Below are 27557 nucleotides of genomic sequence, written 5' to 3' on the forward strand. Positions count from 1 at the left end.
TGAATCTGCCTACCCCGCTTGACTGTGGCAATTCTCTTGTGTTTCAGAGGATTTCCATATGAGTCGGATAATTACGTCTAGCTATTTGGCCTACGCATATGGACACTGCGCCATGGGTGGTAGACCGACGGTAGTTCATTGAAAGGTCAACAAGTAAACAGGCGTATCTTGTTTCATACAGTCCTGCTGCCTGCTCTGCTTATGGGTGAGTCTGTTACTGTACTCTGTGCTACGTGGGTGTGTGGCCATGAAAAGTTGAGCCTCATATTAAGCCATACTGAGCCACTTTTAAGAGGATTGATCAATTCCCAGGGGTCGAGTGAAGAGTGAACGCCCCCATCATTGTTAGTGACCTTACTGTTTAATTCAATGGCTATTTCCTCTGGACGGATCGATGCCAGGATTCAGTGACCATTTGTCACTCATCGAGTGGACTGAAGGCAAATATGGGGGGTTGGTACCCTTTATAACCAAGCAATACCCAGCCATGATCCTTTGTCACAGGTTTGACATCTATGAGCTGTGAGCAGTTCAGCCAAAGAAAGATGTTACCTTCTCTAAGCGTTAAATTGAGTAGGTTTTAGTGTCTTATCAATCACACTATCTTATCAATCATCTTGGGACTCCTTAGGGAATCCTTGCCCTCAGATTGGAAGCCACTGATCAAATGAAATCCAATACATTGGACACTGGACATTATGTGAAAAATGTGTATTGATATGCTGTACACATCTTACAGCAACAACTCCAGTAACTTCAGTCCCAAAATGAAAATACTATACAATTAAATCACCTCTCAAACATTACTAGCATAAAGACTTGTGTTTGTGTAACTAATGAACATGTCACACAGTAATTACATTTTTTATTCAGTTTCATATTGGGAAAACTTTTATTTTTGGGACAAACTGAAGCATAACACAGTTAGCATGCACAGTTACAGTTGCCATGGTCTTGGTACCAGAAGATCAGAGATCTCAGCGCCAACCAATCGTCTGATGATTTCAAATGCAAAGTAGTTGCCTGAACAGAGGAGAGAACTGACACTAACCAACCTACTCCCTTACTTCAAGGACATGCCTTACCTGAACAATGCTCTCCCTTAATTGTCCTCTGTAGTGAAACAAACTGGAGATATAGCGAATAACTTTATAACACGGATAGAACTTTTTAAAAAACACTGAAAATCGATGTCCAGTGTTTACAAGCACACAAATGCCATGTTACCACCCTAAAGATTTTGGATTGGTTCTGCAATGCTGGTTTTTAAAACTCTCTAATTGTCTCCACATTTTAGGCAATGTAAACTAAGAAAAGTCTTGTCTTTATTGACCGAAGCTCTTAGAGATTGGCTCGTGAGGCTATAGCTGCCATGGCTAAAAAGAAGAAAAAACAGCCTGCTACAGTAAAGATTTAATATTCAGAAAATCCACCAGGAAAGACGGTACGTCCAGTTTGGTCATTTGTTTGAACAACCACAATGGTTCGTAGATTGAAAGCCAGTGTTCTTATCCTTGTTGCTGCACAGCAAGTAAAACCCAGAGTTCCAGCGGTAGCACGTCTGTCTGTAGTCCTATACAAAAGTAAAGATAGCAGTGACAAGGACTGCAGCACAAAGAAAAGTAGGTATTTCAAATAGAGACAAAACAAAAACAAAAATCCACAAAATGATCAAATGAGCGATAGCATCTATGATGTTTGATTGACAGGTGATCTCTCAGAGGTGAAGTACTTGTAATCTGTATTTAGATTAACTCTACATCCCTGACTTTAATTTGTCCTCTGCCTTTTCTGCATTACTCACCTGTTTAATACAAAGCTGTGACAGACACGCTGTCTCCTCCTTCGGAAGAACAGTTGGAGCTATCAATGACAAGACGTCTTTGATTCATCCCAACAAGCATCATGAAGGAAGTGCCTTATGTATTGAACCCCAGGGATCCCAGGATGTATAAATCACTAGCCTCATTGATTTACTTATTGATTGCTTTTACTTTGATGCTCATCACCTTTGACACTTCAGTACACATAATAACCAGCCTTGCTAGACTGTGTGTTTATTGCTGTCATCGCTAATGGGTAATGTAACTGGCATATTTGGATAGGTTTAAAGGGTTCTTCAGTAAGAAATATAGAAACATAGTCCACTCACCACTATGACCATTCTTTCCCCTCTGACAGCCACAAGAGCAAAGAGCTATACCATGATGGATTGGAGGGTGAGAAAGAAGAGAGGAGCCTTGAGGAGAAAAGGACGTTAAAAGGAGGAAAAGAGGAAAGAGGGGAGGAAGGGGAAACAACGGCTTATTATGTGACCACTGCAGTTCCAGATCAGTAGCTCTCAAAGTGGAGGTCCTCAAGCAAAGTGAATAATGGTTCCAGTTCACTATAATGATCCCTATTAGGCAATGTGCCCTGACAGTGACCTTTGTCTCTCTCTTGATTCTGTTTTGGCCGTCATTTTCATCACCTTCGGCGTATTTCAGTGCAAATAACAACAGTCTGTCTGTATGCAGCCCCCGTATCAGTCAGGATCTGGACTGGACTCTGATGTGTTTCTAAATGAGTCTGTGACATGAAAATATTTGGGGTCAGTACTGGTTCAGAAATAGAAGAGATGAATTTAACTGCATGAAAATACAAACATGGTGTGAAATATCACTTCCAATCTGCAAGTACTGACTGGAACAGACTTTATTGGCCTTTCTCAGCAGTATGAGAGTATTTCCAACCACTGTAAATAAGCTAGTTTTGCTGCATTAAAGGGGGAATTGCACCCGTTTTATAAATAAAAATCAGTTTACTCATCACAGGAGCACTACTCTACATAGCGACTATTATTCATCATCATTATTGCTATTGCTATTCTACTAGTATAGTTGTTGCTATTGTTGTTGCACCTGTGTCTCTGTCCTTCTGTCTTTACCGCTACCTCTTAAAAGGACGTTTTTCCATGCTGCCGTCGCCAAGTGCTTGCTCATGACGGGAACTGTTGGGTCTCTGTAAATGATTTTATAAGGAGTACAGTCTAGACCTACCCTATTTGAAAAGTGTCCTGAGATAACTTTTGTTATGAATAGGCGCTATACAACAAAAAACTGAATTGAATTGAATACTCAGCCTTTGGAAACAGTTGAACAGTGTCTGCAGTGGCTCTGGAAGCTTTGTGCTGATTGGGCTTTAGTTAACATTTTTAGCAGAAAAAGACAGAAATTTCTTCTTATATTCACCAATAACACTCCTGGGTTGAAATTTTAAATTTCCAAGTATTTCATTGAGTGCCCTACAAAGGGTTAATGGGAAATGTAGGATCCAGTGTTGTTGGAGGTTAAAGTAACACTATGTAACTTTAGATGGATGTTGGCCATAGATGGGAATTATGGGATACTAATGGTGCTATCCATTTGTCTTGTAAACCCCCAGCCCAAGTTGGAAAGTGTAAATCTCGCAGCTATCTCGCAACATGCCCCCGAGACACACCCCCCTTTTGGTCGTAATTTCAGCCGTCCAGCTCGGGGTACCTCAGAGTACACCGAGCTAAACCAGGACGAACGTACGACCCGCAAAACAAAGATGGCAGCACCCATATTGAGATGTATTTTCTTTGTATTTGTACTACGTTGGTCGTTTTAATGTCGATTTTAAATGCTCCTACACACTTGTTGTCAGGAATGGTGACCGGAACTCGGGCGCAGACTAGAGTGAAGTTTCAAATAAGGAGTTTTATTTGAAAGGCACAAACAAAGTGATTTAAGTGACCGAGATTCAGATGTGACAGAGAGGGGGGATGGGTTCCGGGCTCCAGTGCTCTGGGTGTTGCGATGCTGGCAGGTGGAACTGGGTCCAGGATCTGGGTGAGATGGTCTGGGACGTGACAGGGAAAAAACAACAAGTTAGTAAGCGATATTTCAGAGTCGAGTAAGTTCAGGTTGGCTGGCGTGTTCTCATACTAAATGATTCAACGATCCGGCGGGGACTGGAAGGTCGGCCTGGTTTATAAAGGGTGGGTAGGTTGTAGACGAGGACCCGGTGTGCTGATTGGTGTGATGAACCACAGGTGAGAAAGCAGGAGCTCCAGCGACCACGCCCACCAGCGGCTTTCAGAACATGTGGGGAAAGCAAAACACAGAGATAGACACCAAACCAAAACACACCAAGCACACAGCAGGCACACCAAAGGGGAGAAAATACAAAAACTACATTCACACACACACACACACACACACACACCATGAAGGCCGGTGGGCCGTGACACTTGTTTACATTGCTGCTTTAGTCCGGTCACCAATTTATGCATTGCACGGTGTTGCTGTGCGTGCAACACAATGTAAAGTTTTGTTTTCGAGCTGGTTTGCTAAATAGGCTAGTGTAGCTAACAATAACACTAGCCTGACACTGCCCCTGGTGGCCCCTGGTGGCCCCTGGTGGCTCGAGACAAACGCCACAGCACTTGTTGAAACTGAAATAGGCAAAAATGGCAAAACATTATTGAAATGTAAGACTTGCAATAACGGAATTACTTGAAATGTTAGTGTTTCTGTAGAAAAACATTATTATTTCACATTGAGCTTGTTTAGAAGAGCCACAAGCAATAATAAGACAGCTGCTGTACTTCTCTCTGACTCGTAATGCCCAAAGACAAATGGAACACTATAAGTCAATTACGTTACGTTCTCGCAGCAGAGCAACTCGGGCGGGGGATTTACGAGACAAATGGATAGCACCATAGAGTCTACACCCTTAACTAGACAGACAGACAACTCCTTCAACACAGTTAGCCAATGAATGATTATTGTGCGCCACCATTTTGTATTGACAGTTTGTTTGAGCCAATATGGGTATATTTGGGTTCTTTTTGAAAAAGTAGTTTATATCATATGTCACAACACAAGGGGGCAGTAATATGTTGATGATGGGTCATCACACAATAAAGTAATAAATATCCACTGGAGTGTAGGGTCAGTGTGTTTGGAGCGCAGAAATATGTATTTGGTTATGAGCACAAATGGCACAATACAGACTATTATATTACACAAAACAATAGGATCAATTCTAAAGAATGCACAAGTACTAACACAACTCACTCTGAAAACCACATTCTGCAGGTTACAGCAAGACGAGAGAAGCAAGCCACAAAGGATAACTAAAGGTATGTGCGTAAAGAATACATTGTAGAGTTTCATTCGCCACCGTGGCTAAGAATAAAAGTAAAACTGAAATGAAGAAAGACAATAAAATAAACAATGAGTATGGATAGCCTCATTAATAAGAGTTTCCATCATGTACGTATTATGTGCCACATAAAGCCTACCTGGTGCATACATGGCCAACAAATATAGCTAGCTGAAAGCAGTGGGCAATAAAAAGTACATGATACAAAAATGGCCCAACCCAGCCATCCACACAAAATGTAAACATCAATGCAAATATGGGCACCTTATAAGAACTGCACTTACAGACAATGCTTCTATAAGTGACCCCAAAAGAAGATGGATGCAGATGTTTTGATAAGCCCATATGCAATGTGCTTTCTCTGAGTGCTCAAATGGCCTCCTACAGGGTTTCGAAGGGCAAGAAATGAGGCCAATAATATGCAAAACAGAATAAGCACCTCCTAGTGGCTGCAGAATGAACTGAAAGTTTTATCTCAGTTCAGAACAAAAGTAGATGCTAAAATGAAGCATAACAGTAACACAAGTAGAGAAGAGTTGTAAAGTCACTGGTCTGACTCAGTAATACGGCATTGATCTTGTTTGCTAAGTAAACTACTGGTCATACCAGACCAAGTAAGGCTGTAGTAACAAAACCCTGAGTGCTATTTCCTCGTTCAAAAGTTACATTAGCCGTGATTCCATCAATGTACGACTAAAAAACGTCCCTGAATTTCCCAAAAAGATTTTCAGGCCAGCTGGAGGTGGTTTTACCTTTTTCAAAAAGAGTTAACAAGCTGATGGAAACCCTTTATCCGAATAAGTTCTGACTAAACATTTCACATGACTGATGAGCTGTTTCTGCTCCGACAGTCTCCTCATCACTCCCATGGCTGTATAACACATCCATGATGGCTCCACACAGACATTGTTTTTAACCGTTTGAGGCTTGACTGGCTTTCTTTTAATTAAGTCATCTTGTTGCGCTATCTTCTTCTGGCTGTCCCACTGGAGAATTGTTGCCACCTCTTGCTTATCCCGATGAACCAACATCTAATATTCACAGAAACAAGCATTCATATGCATTTTCATTTGGCAAGTTACTTGAAATTCAGTTAAAACTTGCGATACATTTGGATGGAAACACAGATATAGTCTTGCTTTAACTGATACAAAGGAATAAAAATCAGGACATCTCAGTGTCTGCTGCTTTAATTGTAAACATTGGGTTTTTTATAACCATCTGTCCTCCGACTTGGAGATGATGAATGATAAATTGCTGGAATATTCCTTTAATAATGCATGCATACAGAAGACTCTACATAGTTGTATATTAGCATGATGGGGCATTTTACCAAGCAATGGTATACATGTTTCTGTAGTGATACATATTTCAGTCAAACTTGTAACAGCAGTTGTCAGCTACTGTCCAAACCACAGAACTATATGCTGAGTCAAATCCTATTTTCTTTACAGCACTGTGCAATAAAAGCCTTTTCTATGATGTTTTACCAGCAGTCACTCCAACTAAATGATTTAGCTGGCAGAGATACCCACGGGCATAACTCACCATCAGCTACTCTGATGGAGGGGTCGCAGGTCAGACCAATTCATCATAGCCAGGTGGAGTTGAGTAAATGATGGAGAAACACACACACATGCAAAATACACACACATACTGTATGTGCACACACACAAAGTTGCAGCTCTTTAATGTCAGGCTTGCTCGCTCAGAAAAGGAAACTGAATAGAAAATGCTAACTCATAATAATGTGTGACCCATGAGTTCACACTGAGGTAGATGCTATCAAAACTTGTATAATAGCTGAAGCTGGTTTTCATGTTATCACAGTAAGTTTTTTCTTCTTTTCTTATTTGTTTGCTCATTCAGTTTAGATTTAATTCCTTTCCTTACCTCCTATTTCCTTTTTCCTTTGTCAAGACATAAATATTCCAAAGAGAAGTCGCTGTCTTATCAGGTTTACTGCTATTACGTGAAGTAAGTTATTTTCCTTTACGCAACAACAGAAGGTTTGGTCGGAAGATGGAGGGGTGGAGTAGAGGAGAGGAGGAAGAGATTCAGGTGACATCACCTCCTTCCTGTTACAACTACATTTGTGACTACATGCTGCTACTGGGGGAAGTAGTGCCAGCAAGCAGATAAGTGTGTGTGTCTATGTGTGTGAGTGATAGACTTCAAATATTTTTAATGGATTTATTTTTGAGGACATAAAATTACCGGTCAAAAAATATGAAAATCATTCATTTAATCTCTAATCTAAAAGAATTATTCTAATCACTTCGGGAATCTATAAGTTTAACAAGCCAAAAAGGAATGGAATGAAAAGAACTGTGAGCTGAAAGTTTTAAGCATGTACAATATGTGTGTGCATCTGTGTGTGCTGTGCGTGTGTGTCTTGAGGATGGGCTGTGGTGAGACAGGATAATATGTAACAATAGTTAGTCACCGCCCTGCCCGTCAGTTCTCACACCTTAATGAGGTCAAATACTGGAAAATAAGCAAACATTACCACAATGTCCAGTAAGTGTCTGCTCCCATGAAACCATGTTTGCCAAAAAAAAAGTTCTTGGCCTGGCAACAGCAGACAGAACAAAACAGACTGAATCCTTACATTTTATCTTTGAAGAAACTGTCCTCCACTTTTTGGTACTTTAAAGGTCCAGCAAGTAACATTCAGGTGATTATATAATGAAAACATACCTATAGGTTTTATATTCCATTTCTGCCAATAGATCCTCCTAAATGTTACACACTGGACCTTTAAGTGCTCAGAATTTCTTTAGAAGAATCTCACTACTGGAAGTCATTTTACTTGTTGAGGAAACCCCAATACAAGACTAGAAAAGTCCAGATGGATATCAGTCAAGCTATCAGTATAGATCCTGGCAATACAACAAATCAATACAAACATGCATACTGCACTAACCACTGGCACACATGCTGGCAGCCATCTGTGTTCCATCAAATTGCACTCTGGAGATAATGACTTCCAATTTAAGTATTTTGGTGTCTCGATGCACTGGGAGCTCACAATTACAAAAATAAAGTGTTTACACCTCAAGTTTAGATATCTGCTAAATGTTTTTTTTGATTAAGCTCATCATCAGTGCAAAAGTTGACTTTGAAACATTTTAAACATTTTTTAGTCAGATGCAGAGGGAAATGGAATTGCATTTTCCATTTTTTCTCCTCTCCTTTAATTTAACTTTTACTGGATCTCAGTCTTCCTGTCAGTTTCGCTTGCTCAGCTAATCCAGATGTAGATATAGTTAATGCTGTTTTGACGTCTGTTTTGGGACATGAGGAAAGGCAGAGAGCCAGCAGCTTCTTTTATGTGAAGCAGATATCCATGACCTGTGCCAGAGAGAGTAATGAAGAAGCATCCATCAGACGGACAGTTTGGTCAGTCAAACACATCAGCATCAAAGACCCTGCAGAGATAAACTTGTCATATTCACTTTCTGGTCCTCGACCTTTAACCCCACAGATGTGGGTGGTAACACTATAGGCAGTTGTTAATAGAGTTGCAGAATTATATCATTGTCATGTTAGAGCTACATTGTGAGTGCTACAGTCTTTGTTGCTAATATACCTCTCAGTATTTCGGATAAACTCAGAAATGTCTATCGAGCAAGTTCAATATGAGGCTTTTAATCTTAGCTCCTGAAAGTGTCTAGATAGTGTGTAGTTCACGGCAAACATGCATCCACACACGTGACCCTTGAACAAAAGACAGACACATGTCTCATGTGTTTATAAAACTGATACAAATCTCTCAGAAGAGTGCCTTTGAAGAACAGATAAAGAGCAGACCGCTTGGACTCCATTAGTTTAGGACATGGACATGACGTTTACCTGGAGCCTGTTTCTATTAGTCTGTCTGTGTGGGGCCTTTGCATGTTAAAATCCATTGTGGGAATCAGGAACCAAAAACAGTTTGCGTCTCTTTCTGTCTGTTACAGCAAGGAGGAGGAAGAGCTGGTTAGCCTAGCACAAAGACTTCCAAAATCCACCTACCAGCACATCTAAAGTTAGCCTGAGCAAAGCAGGGAATCAGTGAATAAGTTCAGATTGTTTCATAGTGATTACACCTCCACACAACCATGCAAGAAAGTGCCAAATTGCTTGATTTTGGGTAAATGCAGTTTTAAAGGGTTTAAAGGGTTTTCCCTTTATTGGATAGGACAGCTGAAGATAGACAGGCGAGGGGGTCGATAGATGCGATGGCGTGCGACAGAGGGCCACAGGTCGGACTCAAACCCTGAGCTGCAGCAGCAAGGACTGAGCCTTAGTAAATGGGGCACCAGCTCTCCCAGGTGAGCTATCTGGACACCCCTTGCCTAGCGCTTTCGCCACCTACAAACAGACACACGGACCACAGCTGACGAAGCCCATCTGACGTCTCTGCAACCATGGAGGCAGTTGGGCTCATTTTGACTCGACTCCGAGTCACACCCAAGATGGACTGACATGGTTCATCTTGGGTGCGACTTGACTGGTGTGCGTTTGACCGAATGAAAACACAAATCCTCGCAGCATGGTTTGACTTGACAAAAGTGCAGATGAAGGTCCCCTATAAGTAGCATGTTATATCTTGTTATTTAGTCCCTAGCTTAAGATGTTTCCTCATTATGTTGATAAGAAAAACTAATTGGGGAAGCATTATGTTCCTCAGTAAATATTGCTGATGCAAATTAGTAGTACAAGAATGTAATTTTCTTTGGACACAATGTTACGCCAAATGGTTGAAATATAAATAATTCTAATAAAGTTTTATAGTTATTTGATTTGTTTAGTTGAGTTAAGGTGAATAACAGTACTGATACTCATCACAAACACTTTAAAGAACTCAGTGACTCCTCTAAATCCTCCTTCTACTCAGGTTGGAAAAGCTACAGAAACAACATTTGTACTATAATAGGACACTGAAACAACCTCTGTTAATCATTGACAGTTAAATAAAGAATTCCTTTCCCAAAAACTGTTACTGATAAATATCTGATGTGTAATAAAAGGTCTCACGTCAGATAAAGCTGCAGACCAGAATCGCTGCTGATGTTCTTTGTGAGTGATACTGATACACCGCATGGAACTTTTTTTTTCTCGGTTCAACTGACCATGATCACATAAAACCTATATCCCCCCTCCCACATGACCCCAGCTGTGTTTACTGTCTGCTACTATGTTTGATTCCCAGGACCTAGAGACAGGAGATCCTGGGAGAAACAACACACACACTCACACAAATAGACATCACAGTCTGGATGGATGGATGACTGGAGGCCAGGACAGAGAGGGCCAATCGATCAGTCCAATAGTAATGATAATAAAGTCTTCCTGGAACTGCACAATGGATTATTTTGTAACATTTGAGGAACAGCTTGTTCTCTCTCTGTGCATCAGCATAATGAAATAAAATTCAATATCTTTTATTAAAAACAAATCTTATAGTCAGTTTCAGTTTTAAAATACAATATAAGAAAATGTGCGTGTGAAGATCTTGTGACAGATAAATAGTGTTTTATCTTCATCACTTATTTTGTTACTGTATGTTAACCAGACATTTCTAAAGCTGCTACCCCGACTGGTATTGCTTTTCTCCGCAGCATCAATTTCACAGACTGCTTGGGGGGTAAAAAGTAATGTATCATGTACAGAACAAACATTGCAGATTAAACTAGATTAGTTATTAATAATCCTCTGAAAGTTAGATGAGTGCAGCAGAAATGTTTTGCCACAGAAAACAAAAGGAAAAGAGAACAAGGACATTAGAAAGTGATGAACCACCTGAAGAGAATTTTGCCGCTTTTGCTTTACTTGTTAATTGTTATAACCTCCAAATGACCGGCCTAGGACCTAATTAACTTTCATCCATAATACAGCCCAAAGAAACCTCACTAAGTTACACTATTAGTGCGTAGTGATGTAAAATAGAGTGGGGGAAACAGAAATGGATGATGGAAGGCATAAAAAAGGATTCTAAAGCCCCAGTCGCACCAGAAGGAAACACAGATAAATCAACCCTCAGATCAATCCTTCTCAGCAGAATAGACATATAAGAGGCTTGGTGACGTAGCGACTATTCACAGGAATAGTTGATAAACTATTAAATCAGGACAGACTTCATTAAGAGTGAACATTATTTACTGAGATGTGGATGGACGTGAAGAGTTAGCACAGACATATGCACTGGAAGTGATGGAAATCTGTTTGGTTTAAATAAAAGTGTAACACACAGATGATTACAGAGAAAAGGAGGAGAAGAAGTAGAGAGAAACGTGAATGAGGAGTAGCATAATCTTCTGAATGAACTTATGCTAAGCTAGCAAGCCGGGAAAGGCTCCCTAAGCTTCTTTCTATGTTATCTGTACCATCCACTCCCCCTGTCATTTTCAGCTCGGCACAGGTCACTAACAGAAATCCAGTTAGCACAGTCTGTTCAAAGGATGCAACCTGTTTCCCAGCTACAAACCATTCTTTTTTCCTAGAGCAGTCCATACTCTGATACCGTTGTATTTTACAGTTTTTAATTCTAAACTACTACTACTATATGGCATGTTGAATGAAATTAGCTTCTTCTGAAGTGCATTATCCTGCTATACTTTAGGGTTAGTGTTTGACAGATTATTTGCAGTGCAAGACAAGGCATTGGGCATATAACAGGGAAAACAATCAAAAACATCTGAAAAAAATGAAAGGTCTTAAACAACAAAGAAAGGACTTTAGGAAAAGTATAGAGAGAGGAGGTTAATTATTGAGACAGATGGCATTAAATGGCACACATTAAGCATTAACCAATCACAGAGGGTAAACGAATGAGGTAAGCGGTGAGGTCACTACCTGTAACCACTTGAGTTTTGCATTTAATCTCTGTGGTTGAGTGATTTAGAGGTGAGGTGAACCCATGCATGTACGAGTGTGTATGTGTGTGTGTTTGTGCCAGCAAGTGTGTGTGCATGCGTCCGTATAAGTCAGATGTTTTGTAAGGAGGCTTTACTTTAATGAGGAACCATTTCTTAGAAATACAAAAAGCCTTCTTTGAAGGTCTAACAGTACAACATATAATTACACACAACAAAGTGACATTGTAAAAGTTGAACATATATTAAGTCCAATATGTTGTGCTCGATGCTGTTTGACTTAGATGTGTGTGTGTAACATAGTGCTCAGCAGAAACCCTATCGCTGCCAGAAGTGCATTATAAGGGATGTCTGCACATAGAGACCAAGTGTCACCTTGGACAATTTAAGAGGTATGTGTCATATGCACACGCACGCACGCACACACACACACACACACACACACACACACACACACACACACACACACACACACACACACACACAACAGGACATCGCAGACGCCACCAGTACATTAGTTTGTCTGTGACCAAGGCAGTCATTATTAGAATAGTTGCTGTTGATGCAGACCTTCATTTAAACCTGGCTAATGGCTCACTGTCGCCTGTACACACCCACCCACACACACACACACACACACACACACACACACATACACTGATAATTATACATTCCAGGGACACAATGTCTCAGTATGGCTGCTCTCCATGCCAGTCTGTATCTATGCGTCCATCTCTCCTCTCTCATCTCACTACATCTCCTGTTAAGTTTCCACAAAGTCGTTACTTCTGTCATCTGGGCACCCCTGGATGGCTGGTGAACATGCACATACACACACACACACACACACACACACACACGCACACACACACACACACACGCTTATGCAAGATACTGTGCTTTCTAATGATAGTCCCTGATCACATCCATTGCCTCAGTCCTAACATTATCCTTACATTGACCTTTATGTGACGTACAGAATAAAGCATGTTTTCTACAAATTAAACCAATGAGATGTACCATGTTAATTTGTGCTTTGTTTCTTTGTGCTGCCAGTTGTTATGCTAAGCTAGGCTAACCGCCTGCTGACTTAATAATTACTTGGGAGACATGAGAGTATGGATTTTCTCATCAAACCGAATATGTAAATTTTCCAAAATGACAAATTATTATTATTATTCTAAACATATAATCTAACCCAAACTCAAATCCTACAGAAGCCCAATGCAGAAGTAACAAATTGTCCTCATTGAGTGTTTTACTGTTTTTCATCTGCTCTTTAGAATGATGGTCACACACACACTACTCGTCCCACCCTCTCTGTATTTTGTCACCAGGCAGCATTAAACGCTGCCATGTCTGTCAGAGTTGTTGATGGACCAGTTTCATTCCTTAAACATCCCTGACAATTGAAAAATTACTCTCATCACACACATGATTCTATATGTACCAAACACACTCTCTCACACTCTCTCACACACACACACACACACACACACACACACACACACACTGTCATTCCACGTACACATGTACACACATGCATACTGTAGATACACATCAATTGCCCGCCCTGCTTCTCTCTATTTACGAGGGCTTGTCCTTTTTCCTGTCCGCTTCCAGATCATAACTCCACCCCCCCCACCCACCCACCCCTCACTGCCTGCAGAGCTTCCACAAATGAGATAAGAGCACTAATGTGATTGGGAGAGAGAGAGAGAGAGAGAGAGAGAGAGAGAGAGAGAGAGAGAGAGAAAGAGAGACGGAGATAGAGAGAGTTTCTAATTTAATAGAAACTCCATCAGGCTAATGGAACTGTGGACTGACCGCCCAGCCTCCTACACACACACACACACACACACACACACACACACACACACACAATCATTTACTCTTCACTATATTGTACCTTGTGAGCGTGGGAACCTATTAGCATTCAGCACAGTACGCTGGGCCACAGAGTTAAATGAATACGCAGAACGAGGGGACATGGGAGGTTGAAAGAGGAGGATAAACCAATGAGGGTGATAGATGGACTGGTGGAAAAGAAAAATGAAATGATACTTTTAGATGGATGTTCAAAGAAAAACAAAAAAGGCCCCTAAATTAAAGGCAACAAAGCACGACGCGAGGTGGACAGACGACTGATGTGACAGTCGCCCAGCGCAGACAGTTCACCAATTATGGCCGTGCAGGTTTCTGGTACTTGTTGAGGCCGGGACAATCTGAATGGAGACAGAGGAGGTGGAGTCAGGCTGGGCGGTGGAGATGACAGATGGTTTTTCACTCACAATCTGTCTGGCACACGGAAATAAATGAGTGTGTGCTTCTTCTCCAGCTATCTCATACACACAAACACTACTGATTCTCATTCACATACACGCTTGTCGGCTGATTTATTTCCACTTACCCTCTCAAGTGTGGAAATTTGGACAAGTGACAAAAAGTACAAAGAGGACGTGTCCTTGAGCTGTGCGGTTCTCGCTTGTCTCTCTCCCTCTTGTCCTCCCCCGTTTCTTCTTCTACTTCCTTTCAGTCGCAGCATTTCTATCTTTATCAGAAGACTAGTGCCAGCATTACCACTGCGCATAGGCCTGTCGTCATTAAAGGTCAAACTTTAGACTTAAAAAATTAATACTCTACCCTGATTCTGACAAAGATTGACCTGATAGACCAATGCTCTGGTAATTTAAAAGAGTCAGTCAATGGCCTTAAAAGAGTTATAATTAAAGGTCAAAATTATGATAAAATGTCTGTGTTTCAGCACTTGATAGCCCCAGAGTCGCTATAAAAGGTCAGATCTTTAGACATGATTGTGATTTTGATGAAACGCAATGCATAAATCTTAATAGTTTTTGCCCAATGCTTACACACTTATTGCAGAAGTTGGCATTTATTGTGTCAAAACTCCACATGCAAGCCAAATAAGACCCAACAACTTGAAGTTAAACATCTCACTTTCATGTCAATGAATCTCTGCACTCAAAACCTAGAAATCCCTTTTCAAAATGCAACAAATGATACACACATACAACATCTGAATGACTCTTTCAAAGCAGCAACAACACACATATGTGCTGTATACAAACACTGCTGCCTGCAGTACTTTGTATGCCTTTTTAATTTTCTCATACAGGCTGGGAAAAAAAAAATGACAGTAAAATGACATAATAGTAATAGTATTGTAATAGGTTGCGAGGGATGGGTTGCATGGTTTATGGATCTTCTGTTAGAGTCTGGCCCCATCTCAAGCAATGTCACAAACCGGTCCCAGACCAGAGCAGCACGGTGGCACTATAGTAACATTATCCCTGGTCCCCTTCTTTGGGGAGAAGTGCTAGCAAGGTTCAAGCAGAAAATGTGTTTGTACTTCTGATGATGGTTACAAAAGTTCAGGTTTTGAAGCTTTGGTCTGAACATTCACTTTTAGTGTGTAAGCAAAAAAGCAAAAACTGTAATATTTGTGTGCTTTGAGCAGTGCGACCTGAGCTTGAACCAACGCTGGGACTAAAACAACTATGATAACATAAATTGCTGCCAAAGCAGTACTAGTACAAATAATTAGAGAGGAATTGCACAAGGTGTACAGACATAAAAATACAAGACATTGTAGGCACACTACATCATCTGGGCAGACAATGTGGACTCAGACATCCTCGGCCCCGCTAAGTAATACAATTAAGCTGAAGTAAGCAAGCAAGCAAAGGAGGATTGTGTCTGCCTGCTGTCTCTCTCCTCATCTCCTTTTCTCTGACTCACTGCTGTTTTTGGTCTGATGAGGAAGCTGAAAGAGAAAGCTTTGATTACAAGCCTGATTAACGTTACCATCGTTTGTAATGAGATTACTGCACATCTTATCTTAAAGGTTCCATATTGTGTTTTAAATAGATTTTTGCATGTGTGGTAACGCCGGCTTCAAGATGCATAATGCATTATGGTGTACATTCCATCTCCTGTCTCAACAGCCAAGATTTATGAAGGGATATGCAGACAGACACACCAACTCCCACTGGCAGCCACTCATAGCACTAATATCTCACTGTGACTCTGGGATCAAATTTTATTGCTCTTAATCTAGACAGATCTCCCTTCTCTCTCTACGAAACCTAACATGAAGTATCCACAGAGAGTCCACTGTAAGTCCTGAAACCTCCAGAAGATCTCCTTAGGATGTATCAGCGGGTGTACGGGATTAGACAGCAGAAGGGGAATAATAAATATTGTTCATTTCATAATCGAAACTTTCTTGCTGGCTTAGAGATGCCAAGGCTGATTCTGCCATGTGTGACGGCAAAATTCCACCGGGCCTGCCTGACATTGCTGACTTGTGTATTTTGTCTTTAAAAAGGATCTGTAATGTGATACAGAATGGTGTGTTTCTCCACTACCAACATCAACTTCTTATTTTCGCGGTGTCAAATCTATAGACCAGCCACGTAACTTTCTAGAATGGGTAAGATCAGCTCTACCATCAGCGGCGCAGCAGTGGTTAATTTTGTTTGTTTGAGTGTTTTGTGTCTTGTTTTCACCTTCAGATGGAATGAAATTAGGTGACATCTGTTAGCTAATTTGGAGGATAAGACTGGTGATATTCTTTATCTGTCAACAACTCTCATGAAACACCACAACCAAAAACAAACCGAGCCTATTGACAAGTGTATGTGTAGCCTATCTAAATGTCTTTTCCATCCATTTTTGGTCAACAGCTATTAAAAAACACATTTGTCAGCCACACTGCTGCCCATGCTGTGACATGTTCATTTATTACCATAAACGTGGTAACTGTAATTTTGAATTGATCCCACACCATACTGCTACTGTATATACTCACTAAAGTGTGATGTGTATTAATCCACATCAGAGTATAGTCCCAAAACCAAAAGACTAGTTACTCTTGTTTGAGCAGCATTATTTAAAAATTAGTGTCCAGCTTTTTTAGAAAATCACTCAGCTGTAATCTAACTGTATTTGTGACCCATTCTTAGAGTCATGTCATCAGTAAAAACCAATAGGCCTGCGGTTAAGTGCTATAGACAAAGTAGGCAGACACTTTCCTCCTAAGTAAAATGACTAAATCAGTCATCAGCAAATGACGTGTTTACATTCAAGTGACAAAGACCTCATTTACACTTAGTCACTTCATGCATCTTGGATAAATTGGACAGCTGATCTGATCTGATCTCAGAAAAGCTAAGTCTTTCAAGAGGTATTCAAGACTCAGAAATCGGGGGTGGTTTGAGACACATTCTAGGCAGATGTTGAAAAGGTGTAAGTGCATCTGTCTCTCAAAGATGCATACCTAATCAGTACTTCTCTCAAGTGTAGTTATGTAATGAAACACTCTGTGGAGAGCCTCTACAAGGTCTGTACCTCTGGCAATGGCAGCCAACGTTAGACTGAAATGTGCCATCATTTTCCTTGTCTCATTAAAGTGATTTCATACACATACACATACAGTCATACAGAAAGCGTACCCAGCTATTGTTGCATTTATCTGACTCTTGATCGGCTCAACCAAAGCCCATGAAGATGATTGTGAATACAAACATAGTTAAAGGGCTGGTAGGATTTAGTGGCATTTATTGGTGTCATTTCATATAGTTACAGATCGCAACTCCCTCGCTTCACCCTCCACGCAAAAAATACAAATAGCCCTATCAAAGCCAGTGTTTGGTCTGTTTTCCTTTTCGGCTACTGTAGAAACATGGCAGTTCAACATGGCGAACTCCATGGAAGGCAACCCAAGGTATAAAACAACTTATCTAAGGTAACAAAAACACAACTTAACTTCCTATTATATTACATTCGGTTTCTGCCAATAGATTCTCCTAAATGTTACACACTGAACCTTTAAATAATATGTTTTAGGTAGCCAACACTAGCTAAACTGCTAAAGTTTGCAAGTTATTCTTCTGGTGTTTTACTGAGCAGCTTTAGGTGCATCACCCAGAGTCAAATAAGTTTTGAATGTAGCCCAGGAAAAAAAAACAAGCTAAATTGCAATAACATTTGTGTTCTGGCTAATGGAGATGCACAAATGTGGCTAAGATACTAATACGAGACCCTTGAAATGACAAGTGTATATATGGCCAGTGTCCTCCTGCAGCCATAGGAGTCTTGTCCTTTGGGAGCAAAGGAGGAAGTAGTGCGACGAGTCCACAGAGGGAGGAGGTCATGGTGGATGGATGGGTCAACAAAATGCCAGACTTTGATATAGGACACTGCTGTGTGCTTCCTGTTTCCTACCGACACTGTTTGTTTTAAGCATGACCGGGATTGTTCCCTAATCCCTTGTGTTAGAAATATTCAATTACATGCTGGTAGTACAATGAGCCCAGTTTCTTGACTTATCTCATCTTAGCATGTCAGACACACACTCACCAACGCACACACATACACTTACACACACTGCCACCACTCACATACACAGACCCCACCCACACCTCACTTCCAGTAACAGCAGGTTCGGCTCTAACCGACTAACCCGTCAATGTGTGAGTTTGATGTACTGTGACAGTGTGAATGGGGAGGTGTGCGGATGGAGCTGTGTAGGAACTGGGTGTGGAAATGTGACTATGTGTGCCAAGGGACTGGCCCACAGGAAGATGCACACACACACACGCACACACACACACACACACACACACACACACACACACACACACACACACACACACACACACACACACATGCAGGGGAAGGCCTGTGGACGAGCTGGGAACTTAAATGGCAGACAGGCCTCAGAATGGACTCAGATGGGCACTGTGCCAGCTGGCTGATGGAGGAAACTGGTGTATGTGTGTACAGTGTGTGTGTGTGTGTGTGTGTGTGTGTGTGTGTGTGTGTGTGTGTGTGTAGGATACAAAGACTGAGAGAGAGACAATTGAGAGTGTCAAGACAATCACTGCACACTGTCTATACTATAATATGCATTTACTTTCTATTGTCTTAACCTTCACCTGCAACATTTCCTGAACCACACACACTGTCTGGATCTGGATATTAACTATGAGGCCTCATTCAGCTATTCATGGCAGCAGCTGTTTTGGCATTAGCCACATAAATCCAGTGACATTCCCTCCGTCTAAAAACAGCTCGCCCACAAAGCCCAGCCACTAGATCACTGTGGCAGCCGCTGATGGGAATCAGCAGCGAGGCCTGTTTAGCCTGGCAGGACGATGTGTTCATGATCCGCCCTGAAAGTTTTTCTGGTTTATTAATTTACAATAGCATATCAAAGTAGTAGTTTTAAAGTATATATTTTTATGATATTTATATGTATAAAAATAATGAATGTGGCTTTTTTGACACTCATCAACAGAAAAAAGATCTTATGATGTCAAAATGAGAACAGATCTCTACGAAGTGATAGAATTTGATTAATTAATACAAAATACTATATACTAATACTATTATACTTGTTTGCATAGTTTTCAGGGGCTGTCAGCTGATTGTAGTATACACTTCTGGAATGTTCAACTTTTGGTGTATCAGAATTATGGCAAAACTTCAACCATGAAGACAAAGGAACAACTCCACACAAGTCAGGGGATAGATACATGATCATTTCACTAAATATCCCTTGGTGTCCGGTTCACTCTCCCCTTCCAAGCGCAAAGGAGAGACTATGGTGGCCGCGAAATGCACAAAACACGGAAACAGTAAGTTTCTCTGCTTTGATGAGACGAAAATGTAGCTTTTTTAATGGCTTCAAAACAACATGTTAATCAATCAATCGAGAATTTCTGGTTGAACTTGAAAAAGGCTGTTCACTCATGATCCCATGCAAAGAAGGGGGACGAATTGCAGCAAAGCAGCCATTACATCTTCGTTACTTCATGTTGCATGAAAATAAAATGGGGTGAATGATTGCTATAGGAACTGTGTAAAACCACATGCACAGAAAAACGCATGCCCAGCAGTAATTCATAGAAATGTAAATATGGTTTAAACTCTTACTACCTCTCCAACATAAATCACCCTCTACCTGTACAAACACACCACAGCACCACCACCACCACCACCACACTTGCTCACACACACATGCATGCACACAGGAATACATGCATGCAGCTGTGCACAAAGTGGGTCACATAACACTAACCACAAAGAAGTAGGGAAGGAAATCATGGGACCTTTTGTTGAGATCAAAACTAAATAAAACACAAACACTCACAGAGTTTTTATTCTCAGCATTTGACAGAGGGATACTCTAGCTTTGCAGCGCCACTGGACAGACAGGAAGTAGGAAGTGGAGAAAGGAAGTGCTGAGTGGCTGATGACAATACCTTCAACATCCTACTGCTCTGCACAGCACTGCTATGTCAGACTCTGTTGGAAATCCATTCATCTACAGCCACTGCTGCTCTGAAAGATTTAGAGACTCGTGTTATAACACAAGACCACTGGTAACAGGATGCTCAGAGGAACAGAACAGAATTTTAAATGTAGTACAAAAAATTGCCTTTATTCAATCAATTCAGCTCATTCCAGTCCAGTCAGGGGAAATGATTTAAACACAGCGTGTCTCTTTCCATCAGGTATTAACATGCAGACAGCGGTCGCACATTGTAATTAGACAGGAGGTTATAAAATATATTAAATTTGCTTCTTAATGCACCCAAGATGACCTGAATATTTGATCACCTACACATCCTCTGGAAGTTGTCAGAGATGAATTTGGCCACATTTCACACAAAGAGCCTCTAAACCATCTAACTGCAGAAATAGAAATAAATGTATTAAGCATCAGACAGCTTAGATAGTGATCAGTGTAAAAAGGATTATTGTGGATGGGGGCTCTGTTGGTTCAAAGCTTTGTTCTAGAGTTACCATATGTGGTCAATTGCAGCTAGATTACCATTTATGGGATTTTTTTCAGTGAGAGGCTAAATTATTATCTTAGCCAGTCTGAGTAATACATCCATGAATCTGAAGGCTTTTTAGAAGCCAAAACACAGCTTATAGCTTATATCACAGTTTATACCATGAGACAGGATTGTGTATCTCAGGATCATTGCATCCTTCGTTTAGATGATGATGAGGTTAACGGCAGAAATATGCTGTTTATGTAATCTGCATGATCTCAGTTATCTACCAGGAAAGTGCACTTAACCATATTTGATTGGCCAACGCTGCATCATGCCTCATGTGTTGCAGTGAAAGTTGAGCCAGGTTCAACCTCTCTGCTGGTTTCCTCTATATTACCACCAATGCTGTCTCATTAAATTGCTTACATTCACATTCTCTTCACCCAAAACGTTTCCTCTGAGCAACATGGATATCAAAATCTGGGGGAAAACTTGCCATGAAATATACTGAACATTCCTGATCTCCAGAGAATGAACCCTTTTCACATTAGGCACTCCAGGTGCCATCGATAACCAATACTTTGGTCCATGGCAAGGTATCTCAAAAACTGTTGGCAAGATTTCCATTATATCAGTAATCAGAATTTAGGGTCCCAAGAGGATAAAACCCAATGCTTTTAGCACCCTTCTAGTTTCACCATCAGGCTACAAATTCCTCTGTCAGTTATCTCATAATCTAACAGGTAGATCACAATGAAATTCATTCAGCACAGTCATGTTCCAAAGGGGAAGGACTTTATGGCTTTTCCTTAAATGCTACTCCCAGGACTACTGGTAAGGTTTTTGTCTGCTGCAAAGGGGAAACATGTGAAAATGCTGGCCCCACATTACAGCATTAAACAAAGCTTTTGGGAAATTAGTCTTAGCCATTAGACATAAGCCTACTCAGAAACGGTTGGTCTCTCTGTTATTTCTAATTCTCTCTCCCAACCTATTGTGTTTGGTGTGGACAGATCTTTCTGAAAATGTTCCAAAAACAGTAGCGTTGTTATGCTATTTTTATTCATAAACAGTGCTTGTGGATTTAGCTGGCTCAGTGTGGACTAAGATCAGCCACAGGTCTCTGGGGGCTGCTAGTGAAGATAAACTTTCAGTCTTATTTACTCTGATATTCAGAAATCCTCTGAAGTGACATTAGTAATCTGCCCTCTGCTTGCTAATGCTGTTGAGTCCACCTTTCTCTCGACCTAACAGCAGGGAGCAGCATGCTCCCTGCTGTTAAGGAGGCACTTTGGACTTCCTGTTTGTAATGATTTCCTGCCAGTGTAAATACTAACACCACAATTTCATCAGAATTGTATCATCTTGTTTTGCTTGGTTGGGTATTCACTTTGCGGTGGAAAAACAGGTTGCTGTTTTTGTTTCTACTTTTTGCAGAAAGAAATGCTTAGTGCTGCTTTAATATCTGATCAGATGTGGAAATGTGGATTTATCTAGATACTAAATATATGTGGATAATGTTGTAAAATAAAGTCACAAGATAGTGACACAAAATAGTGAAGGTAGTCCACTGGAGGTCTACATTTTTTGTGTTTTTCAGAATGTCCAGATCAGTCTACTGTCTGTGAGTCTGTAACTGACAAATGCACTGATATGAGGAGTATCAACAACCTCTGGTGACCAATTACTCACAAGCTGCTGAGAAGGCAGAAATGGGCTGAACACCGACATCACTCCTTAGACCACAGGATTTCATTGAGGAGGAAGGGGAGTAGAGGTGACTCCATGATCATGAATGAGTGGCGGTGATGGTTGTGGTGACAGAATCAGAGGAGGAATTGTGATACCAGTAACAGTCACGGCATGGGGATGGCAGGGTGGGGGATCAAGGTCGAGTTAAGGGTGTGGACGAGAGCATGTGTTCAGAGCTGTCACGCTGGATGAAGGTGAAGATGGGAATGGGAATAAGTGAGCTGCGAAAGGATGATGTGACATGTAGATAGACAGAGTTCAGGATCAGGCCAAGGGAGATCAGCAGGGCGTGGATGGGAACGGGCTCTCTGTGTGTGAAGAGCCTAACATGGTTTCACAGTCCCTACAGAACTGTATTCATCACTGTATAAGTATGTTCCATGGCTGGACTGTTCATAAAATGCAACATGTGTTAGCCCTTTATTTCTGGCTCAGGTTCTGGCAGAGTTTCTCTGGCTTGGTATCAGCGCTGGAACCGACACGCAAAGGTCAAAGCTAATAATGTGGCGAGGAAGAGCTGGGCTCAGCAATAAGATGGCTAGTAGAAGAGACCCAGTATGGGGAGCAGCGTGGTTAACGTGTGAAACAAAGCAAGAAAACACAGCTTGACTGCCAACAAACGGCAAGACTGAACAGTTATGGGGCGCATGTGTGACTAAAATGCTGACTTTACACCAGGCTTTGCATTACATCCAACCTCTGGTTCTACTTCAGATAATAGAAGAGAAGACGGATTGGATTGCTGTCATCATGTCTAATCTATACAGAGCAGAATTTTAATGGTGTGTGATTGTGGCAAGTGTGACTGAAGGTAATGGAAGAGAGATTGGCCCTTGTGATTTATTAAAGAGAAAGCTATTAGGGGCTGTATGAGGAGCTGCTGCTGCTTCAATTATCATTAGGTCCAGTTCAGACCAGTCAGCTAATTGGTAAGGGAAAAGTGCAAGGCTTGTTCAGCATCTCTTTACGGGTTCACACAGAGTAAGTCGGGAGCAAGAAGGATACCATGGCATTAGGACGTTTTTACACCTTATTTACTCACATTGTAAAATAGTTTGAGCTATTATAGATTCAGTGCCTTGCTCAATCTTACTTCCAAGTTGTGTAAACAACTATCAGCACTTCTAAAGAAAATGTTTGTTAGTTTTGGTGGTATTTCTCTGTTAATCCACTTGGTACTCACTCCAAGTAATTGTGATGACTCTGCATACTTTATTTGGATAGTACGCCCACAGAGAGATGTGTATATGTAACATTTTAATAGCTTATTAGTTGTGATTCAACAACCGTTTTCTGATATTACGCCACTGTGGTTAAGGTTAGGAACAAGAAACAATCGTGTTCAGGGTATGTTCATGATTTGTCACATATAATCTATAAATAATCTGTCAAACATCTACAGAAAAAGTGAAATGTTACAAACTTTCTGGAGGTGGACTATACAAATTTTCCCAAAGGTAGCACACAAATAATCAAAATGACATAATTTCCTCTTAGCCTTTTTCAGTTTAGCTGGAATTATGCTTCTGCAAAGACCTACACAAAGGAGACGTTAGTCACTCAGCCCTATTTAGGAGGAAGTTTACACTCCAGCAACCTGAGCCAAATTTGGTTAAGTTAGTTGTCATCCTAAAGGCCTTTTCTCTTGTAACATTAAGAGTAAAAACATACTAAAAACTGTCTGTAAACAAGTATGCTGAGCAGCTACACGTGGTTATGGTGCTTATGGGGAGAACTGAACTGAACCCAGCCTGCTGTGGCAAGGACTCAGTCTTGTATGGGTCTACCAGGTGAAATACCACGGCACCCTAGACCCCCCAACTAGAAACATTCAAAAGTCTACTGAAATTTTCAACCTGCTCATGTTAGCTCATCTGATCAGATCTTCCAGACACACTTCTTTGCTTAAATCAACAGTGGCCAATGGAAATATGCAGCTGCTTATATGTGCATATGTGCTATGCAAGAGTGGAAAGCGAAGCACTTGTTTCATGTTATTTTGCATTTCAGAAATTGGCTCAAGTGACAAGAGTCATACTTTCACTAGAAGTATGCTATCATGTGGAAAAAGACACATTTCCAATCTTGCTTTGAATAGCGACTCGGCTTGAGAATCTTGAATAATTGTGACCTGCATCAATCTGACCCCCAAATTACTGTCAGCGGCTGTCATTGTCGTGCCATGCAAGTTAATATTCAAAATTCCGGAGTAGGGCAAGGCCTGGTGGGAAAATCTGGTCAAAGGGGGTCCTTGGACTTGGAGTCTGCCCAGTTTGGCAGCTTCATCTCTGGACTCCAGTGCCAGCTAATATCCCTTACCCTACTCCCTACCCTCTGGACAACTGGCTGTCACCCGGGCAATTCTGCCACACACACACACAAGCCCATGGCTGCCTGTCTCCAAAGCAACCAAACATGTCAAACAAATCACCTCCTTCTGAAAACTTTACCACCTGTTTCTTATGTATGTGCTATATAATGCTCAAAATCATGTTCATGAGTATCCTGTTAATGTTTGTACAGTTCCTGGTGTGTGTATCTGTGAGCTTAGTGGAAGTAAATTACTCATTCTGTCCTCCGGTTGTATTTTCGGGACTAAACTTCAATGTTGCTGATCTCTCGGCATCATTTATAATCCAGTAAACAGTGTAAGTGTAACCACAGCCACAGCAGCTTCCCTGCAGCTGTCAAGCTCAATTTGGCTCAGTGTTAGCAGTGCAGGATTCAAGCTGTTCTCAAGTGGAGTCTGACTATCAACACGGGAGAAGTAGAAGTCAAGCCTTTGACTCCCACACTCCAAACATGTAAAATATGGGCAGTTTGGTGCCTCGGCTCATGCTGGTGTGGCTGCTGATGTGTGAAGAGAGCGCCTCCATGCCTCACAAGCCTTGTTAATATGAGATGCCGCATCTACAACCAATCATTTTTACCACATCAGCTATGGATTTGTGGCGCGGTCTGGGAATCCTTTTTAATCCCTCTAATTCTTTCTCTGCTCCTAATCCTTTTTTAATTCAACTCTCTGTGTGACTTACAAGGAGTCAAGTCTAAAATGTAGGCGTAGGATTCTGTCAGCTTATTTTGGCGGACCCCTTTTCTCAATTTAAGACCTGTTTCAATATGGCTGGAAGAGCACAATAGAGGAAGAGATTTTGAAATTTAGGTGGGACGTGTTGTCTGGCTTCAGGGTTCAGACAGATGCTTTTGGTCTGGAGCCATGAAGTCCAAGTTTCTGCTAAGATGAGGAGGAATAGATATCTGACCGCTGCTCTGAATTCCAAAGTCATTATAGAAGTCACCCAGTCATCTTTGCCCTGCTGCTCCCATTCAGTGTTAAATGCATGCCTTGACCTTTAGCACCAAAGTAGTGGGGATATATATATTTTTTTATCCGATGGGTCAGTCTGGCAGTCTCATCAGTCCATTAGCAAACAGACCAGCCTAAAGGTCAAATGTCAGAGGAGAAAAAAAAAAGGAAGGAAGGAAGGTCCGTGGAAGAATGAAGAACAAATGGAAGACTTGAGTGATGTCTTTTGTTTTCAGACAGACGTACAATGAGAGAAACAGTGATGTAAGACTGTTTGAGTGGGAAGTTAAAGAAAACAAAACTAAGAGCCTACAGCCATGTAAACGCTCTCTGAGGCTTCACTTCGGCTCAGGAGTGGTGATGTTTAAGTATGTTTACCATGTGCTAGCATTCTGATATTTGCAAATTAGCACTTAACACAAAGAAGATCTGAAGCTGACGGGAACATCAAGTTCTGTAGGTAGTCAGTGGTGAACAAAAGCATTGGACAAATTAAAAGCTTCAACTAATGATGGTACTATATGAAAAGTTAAGAGGTCAGCAATGTTCTGAGGGGTGCATGGATGTGTGTACCAAATTTCACAGCAATCCATTTAATGAAATATCTCACAGATCTCAAAGAACGGTCAGGGGATGACTAAAGTCAGTAGGATACTTTGCTGGAAAAAGTATCCTAAAAAGTGCTGGATCGACTGACATCCCTAGAACCATGCTGCTAGCTTGGCCAGAAACAAAAGGAAGACTCCTTTAGTGGCTAGGCTGCTGGAGTGAAGAAATGAAAGAGAGACACTTCCAATAAATGTAACCATCAAACCCTAGCACAAGAAATAAACATTATGATGGCTAGAATTGCTCCTTTGCCACCAACCACAAGCATCCAGTCTATCTAACCTCACCCGCCGCAATGTGATTATTAGACCGACCGCGGCCGGGAATGCTCTTTAGAGGTCTGGTGTACTTTATGGTACATGTGAATCGCCAGTGCCCGCAGTTTGCTGACAAATCATGTACCTACTTTCCTCCCTCTGAGGTGCCCCTTTCCTCCCGGCTTACGACTCTCACCCACATCTCTTACCCCCCAAACTTCCAATAAAAACTAATTTGGCCTGTAGGGAAATCAAGCCAACTTTGGCTGAGGAGTGGCACCGACTCAAAGTATCCCATTGGCCTTTCCGTACATCGCATTCTACTACTACCTCTTTCTTTCACTCTCATTCTTTCTGCCACTCACTTTTCTATGGCTAAGAACTTCTTCCTGACCCCCACCTGCCCCTCACTGCAGATGAATGTGCAGCTGCAAAAAGGGGTTTCCACAATACGCTTATTGTGTACACTGGACATTTATATGGATGGGTGCATGATCCCTACTCGCAAATTCAATAGTCTAGCTTTTAGTGTCGTCACAAAAAGATCATCCCTTTCTTCAGATTTCCATCTCTTTCACAGAGAGCTATTTGTCAACTCGGTTATGAGTGAACCCGGCCATCCACAGTAGAGCCCCTTCAATCTCATGCAACACTTCCTCGCCTTCAGGGATAATTTGAGAATCAATTAACCTGAAAAAAGAATGCTCCGTAATTTGGTTCCATATAATGCAATGTAATGGATCTGGTGCATATTGCATTAGCTTTGAACAAAGGCAAGAGGGATCAATGA

At 41.2% G+C, this 27557-nt stretch overlaps 1 long non-coding RNA gene across 1 annotated transcript; it reads right to left on the minus strand.

Annotated features, from left to right (window-relative positions):
• Positions 1-848: 848 nt before the first annotated feature.
• LOC127352154 (uncharacterized) lies at positions 849-7194 on the minus strand. The gene is made up of 2 exons (XR_007881050.1): positions 3951-7194; positions 849-3864 (listed from the first exon to the last, which is right to left on the minus strand). It is a non-coding gene; the product is annotated as an uncharacterized LOC127352154 (long non-coding RNA).
• Between the last annotated feature and the right edge of the window lie 20363 nt (positions 7195-27557).

This window comes from Dicentrarchus labrax, unplaced genomic scaffold (genome assembly GCF_905237075.1).
Source record: "Dicentrarchus labrax unplaced genomic scaffold, dlabrax2021, whole genome shotgun sequence".
NCBI classification, from domain to species: Eukaryota; Metazoa; Chordata; class Actinopteri; family Moronidae; genus Dicentrarchus; species Dicentrarchus labrax.